This window comes from Hesperophylax consimilis, chromosome 14 (assembly GCF_061612785.1).
Source record: "Hesperophylax consimilis isolate HC1 chromosome 14, BYU_Hcon_1.0, whole genome shotgun sequence".
NCBI lineage: Eukaryota > Metazoa > Arthropoda > Insecta > Trichoptera > Limnephilidae > Hesperophylax > Hesperophylax consimilis.
Genome location: NC_142849.1, coordinates 6,962,789 through 6,968,649, shown reverse-complemented (window position 1 = coordinate 6,968,649; position 5,861 = coordinate 6,962,789). Strand labels below are relative to the sequence as shown.

At 31.3% G+C, this 5,861-nt stretch overlaps 1 non-coding gene across 1 annotated transcript; it reads left to right on the top strand.

Annotated features, from left to right (window-relative positions):
* Positions 1-5,054: 5,054 nt before the first annotated feature.
* TRNAF-GAA (transfer RNA phenylalanine (anticodon GAA)) lies at positions 5,055-5,127 on the top strand. Its single transcript has one exon. It is a non-coding gene; the product is annotated as a tRNA-Phe (tRNA).
* Positions 5,128-5,861: the final 734 nt, after the last annotated feature.

Here is a 5,861-nt window from a genome sequence, read left to right as displayed (position 1 = left end):
GCGGTGCCAGTTATTACAAACGAGTTCAATAATAACATTGAATTATTTATTTAATATTGGTTAGCTGTGAAAAAAATACTAGTATTTCGTGCCTACGTGAGTGTTTGTTTTTCTTTACCAGATTTTTAATGAATAAATAAGTATTGATTTTAAATATTAAATTTATTCTGTGACCACAAATGATGGCACTCTTTTGGTAATTGTGCACGAATAATTGCTTATGGTTATGAAAAAGTGAAGTAATAATTTTTTTTAATTTCGATTTCATTTCTTGAATGAATGAATAAATAAATTAATGAATGATTGAAATGGAATCTTGGAAATTGAAATTAACCCGTTCCGATCGAGCTGAAACTCAGCAGATAGACTCGTTGTCGATGAGGATGAATTTATATGAATTTGGATGAACCCGCATAAGAGTCCCAACTGCTCCCAACTGTCTGGACCAGTAAGACCATGGCATCCCCGATTGGCTATATTGTAAAACTGAAGGTAGTGGAGAGGGGAAGCAGACGGGGAAGAGGAAAATGGGGAAGTACCTGGCTATTCAGATCTGGTTATCAAACCAGGCCAATCCATTTCAAGCAACTTTTCAATTCTGAATGGTGGTATTCCACCTGGTCTGAAACGTGCCGCAAATATACTATATTATTTTGAATGAGTAATTTCTGAAATAACACAAATTAATCAAATAAAAGTTACTTGCGCACGCCGGGATTTGAACCCGTGACGTCCAGCTTGCTAGTCGAGAGCCTTACCCCTCGACCACGTTAGCTGACAATCAAAAATTTACAGCAGTTAATGTACGAAATAAATTTCGGTACCATACAATAAGGATTTGGCTTAAGTGATAGCGAGGTTCACTTATTTTGGTCATTCCCTGGTGTGGAAGGTTCAATCTACAATTTAAAAAACATTAAACTATTAATTTATTATACTAAAAAAACTTGTTTTTGATTGATTTTGTGGTTGATTTTTGGCTGTTGAGCTTATATGCCAAATTTGTTCAATGACTACCGGTAAGTCCAATGTACTTGTTCCATGTGCTAAGTACAAACTGTTTATATATTTTATTTTTGTGCTTTCAGAATAGGAAATCTCTAAAAATCGAGAAATCGATAGAAATTGTTTTGGGCGTGCCCGAGTGCCGGAAGAGAGATTTTACCAAAGATATTAGAAGAACAATATCTTTGGATTTTACTGAGTTAATGTTGCGAAAGAGGGATGAAGTAATCGGATGCTATTTAAATTTTATCGGAAAAACTTACTCACAAAAACTGGCTGCACCCCTCCACGGGTTGCTGTGGCTCAATCTATCAGTGCAGATAGATAAACAATAGCGCTTGTTGCTTTTACGATCTACATATGGTGTTTTTTACAAAAAAGCATATTTTTCCAACAGTTATAATGTTACCTGTTGTCACTGGTTAATTATAATAGGTTGTATTATCTTCACCAATCTTAACATCATGTCAATTAAACAATTATATTCTAAAACTATACTCAATTAAATTCTTAAGTACAAAACCCAAGAAATAACAACAAACACGTACAATAGAAACACTAGATCTCATGGTCAAAAACTTATCCGACAAATAACTACTAACACAACTTTTGGGCAAAAAAGCTTCTTCTATCATAGTATTAAACTCTACTATAAAATACCAATCTCACTCAAAACCTCAACATTATAACAATTAAATCTCAAATAAAAAGCTGGATAATTAATATAGGGAGATCTGAAATAGAAAATATACTGATGTCAAACACAGACTAAAACCGAATCTACTAAACTGAACTATACAAAAAACACTATCTTACTTATTTTAAAATTATTTAAAAAAAATTATACTACGTGATGTTTATAATTAAATTCATATGTTACTTTGTTGTAATATTCATTTCTTATAATTAAATTATAATATGTAAATGACATCCTCAGCACGGGAGATCCCAGTGAGAATATCATTATCTCTATATGTTACTAAGAAAAGAAGACAATAAATCATTATTATTATTATTAATACCTACATGTATAACGAACATTTACCATTCTATTTTTGCTGTGATATTTCTTTATCAATTCCCGATTGTTTTTTTTCTGTCTTCAGTATTACGTTCTAGATTCAATTACATCCTGTTACGAATCTGAATTTTGTTCTTTATTTATTGTTGTTATGATTGATTACATATATTTATGAAAATATAGTGTTTCTTTAGTTATTGTAATCATTTTTGTTTTATTCTTATATGTTTTCTGTATACGTATCTACGTATACACGTTGCATGTGTATATATATATTGGCCCGCTACCATTGTAGCACTGTCAGTCACTGAATGTTAGATTATTTTTAATATATAAATTAAGTTTACCTGTTTTTTGTGTAATTTAATATGAATGCTGCAGAGGCATTAGTGTAGACACATAATATATACTCATTATATCGGATGAGATAATTGCTCATCTCACATATTTACGACGATACATCCTTCTCATATCTGTTTACTGTACATACGAGTATGATACTATCTTATCATATCTGCAGTGTCTAGCAACACTGAACAGTCGGTTCGGAACTGCTCAGGAAGGCCGAGCACTTCCGAACCGGTCGCGTAAACGGGCGAGCGTGCGCGGCGCTCGCCAGACGGAAAACCACCCCGATAGCGAACACACGTTACCAAACCACCATTGTACAGCTCAGTTGTAATTGCATTTATCGTAATAAATCTGTAAACGAACCATCAGAGTTTCAATCATCTAACGAGCCTATAGCTTCAATATAAAGTGTAGTAAACAACAGAAACACTACAATATCCAACTGTTAATTTTTGTATCGTTTCTTCAACCTGAGACCTTATTTCGACGAATTTTCGGCCAGCAAATTTTGTTCTGAGTTCATCTCTGCTATTTATGCATTCCTGTGAGAAGATAAGGGTGATGACCATTATTAAAATAATTACCCGCATTAATACGTGTGGGAAATGTACAATGTTGCCTAATAAATAGAGAAATGACCGGTACAATCAGTCATTCCTCATCTGACTGCACTGGGGAAAAGTAATATGTTGTTTTATTGAATACATTCCTACTGGTCGTACTAAACTCCTGCTGCCATAGCAAACTGGACTCTGCCTGAACAACTCAGGACTCAAGGTTACTTTTAAATTTACTATATTTGTGTGGGCTCATACATTCATTATGAACTATTTTTTAATACAACAATATCACATAAATATGCTCGTTGTTTCTTTAAAAAACCAATAAGTAAATAAATTGATTCTGCACTTATAATACTTGTACCTATATTTTATATTATGTACGTTCGTATGTTGGTAACTATTAGTGGTAATATCTAAGCTACGACATATTATCCGTGCAATAAATTCCTTGATATGTATCCATTACAAATAATAGTAAATGTAACTTAATCAGAATTATTTCACTAGATTACCAATTAGCTTATCATACGTGTAAACACAATTAATCGATAGATATATCAATATCATATATGCGGTCCGCTCCGCTACATTTACGTCAATAATTGATAAATATTTGTGATTTCATTAAAACTCTGAAATCTTAATCGACAGGAACATTTTAACTAAATATCTGGTAACTTAATCGAATAATTCACAACAGTTGCCTACAATTCCGTTATACATCAATAATTCAAAGAAAATACATTTAATTTAACCGACCGCTGTCTTCGTACCCAAATATTTAAATAGTTTGAGATATATTTCTGAAAACGATTTGATTTTATTTACCAAAAAATATGTTTCATTTTGTTGGCATTTCTAAGGGGTGACGAAAACATAACATCTTTAATTTATCGGCAAATCGGAATGGTGGAAAAAAACACAAAGTTTCATATAACTTATTTATGACAGGAGATATACATATTTAAAAAACCTATTATTAATAACTATTTAAGATACATTTATCACGTGTTACTTAATTAAGTACAGGTATGGTACCTATAATATTTGATTTCTTTATATTAACAGTCCTCCTCACTAGGGATTCCTATTCCGAGGCCGACTGTAGGTTGTATTGTTGTATTGCGTTAGCCATATTTTGATCTTGTTTTATCTTTATCTTATTATTGTACCTATTCTGTCTTCATATTTTTAATAATATCCTAATCTCCAGTTTACTTAGACAAATTTTCAGGTTGTTTGCTTGTTTATCTACATATTGCATGCTGTAAATTTAATTTCTATGGCCATTATATAAATTTTTTTCGTGGAATTTATGGTTGTTTTTCTGGCCAAACATACATATATTTTTTTAATATTAAGTATGTATATGTATTTGAGGTTTTTGTCATTGTAGTGTAGTTGTGTCGATCAGCAAAGTACTTATTTTTCTCGTGTACATTTTTTTAATAGAATTTTATAATACTAAAATATCAGCTTTAAAAAAATTTCTTCGCTGGAGTTCTCATGAGTACTTTTAGGGTTATTTTTATTGTTTTTTCATTGTGAGTTTGAAATCCGGCTCTCGCAAATTAAAAAAAATAATGATAGTAATGATAAAGCGCCGTTTTCGTGAAAAATCACATCAAGGTAGCTGAATCACCCCAAGGGCGCTATTAAAATATTATAATATTTTGAACGTATTAAAATATTTTACCTGGTTTCAGAGCCACATACTCTCAGTTTCACCCTGAAGAGATCACATTTCTGGGATTAAAACAGGATGTAAGCGCTTTTTTTAAACTCTTTTAGCCGTGTTTAGAGCCAGATCTGATACTTCCCAATCTTCCTCTCCCACGTCTCCTTTCCCTCTCCATTTCCTCCATTCTCATAATATTCCTTAAATTGAAAATGAGAGATATATACCAATAGCACCGATAGTTAGGTCTTTTGAACGGTAATCATTGAAAAAAATGTGTAAAGTGATAAAAAAAACAATAACACATATTATAACCTTCATGCGTATGATTGTTTTTAGTTCGTGATATTTTTGCATTTCTTATCGCTTAATGTTCAGCATTGTTCTTTATTATTAATCGGGAATGCAAGCCAACAAAACGTAAGATAACACATCAGCCGAAATAGCTCAGTTGGGAGAGCGTTAGACTGAAGATCTAAAGGTCCCTGGTTCGATCCCTGGTTTCGGCATCTTTTTTTGTTTTTTTTTGTTAAAGCAATATTATTCATTTATAATACTTTAAATTTTATAATACTCCACATTTTATAATATTTTACTTACATGTGTAAAATAATTCAAGGAAAAAATGTTATTTTTTTATTAAATGACAAAGTTATGTTCAGGTGATTATTGATTTGTGATATAAATAGTGTTATAGGACGTACTTTAATTACTATATGTAACCAGTGATTCTTGACATTATTTGGAGCAAAACATGTAATTGCAAATTTTGGTCTACGGTGACATTTTAGATTTTTTTTTCAACATAAAACATAGAAAATCAGTAGTAGGTAATTGGACAGCTAGGGTAAATGTGAGAGGTTGGTGGTTACTTTCTTGAGTGACTAGTGACGATAAGTGGAAGTATTTAAAAAAATATATTAAAAAAAAACATTAAAGTCACCGGAGACCGAAATTTTGTTAAAATTTTTTACTCCAAATAATGACAGGAATCACTGGTTAAAGTAAGCCAAGTACGTTCTTTAACACCCTGTATAGCACCATGGGCAGTTGTAAATAATAATCGAGCATTACCTATCATTAGGTAAATTTATTACAGAATAATCGTTTTTGATATAACAGAAGTACTTTTATAATATATTGATTATGTTTAACTAGTTTTCAATGATATTTAAGTCTAATAAATTTCGAGAGAAAGATTTAAGATAATTGAATTTCTTTGTTTATTTTTTATGCAATAAGT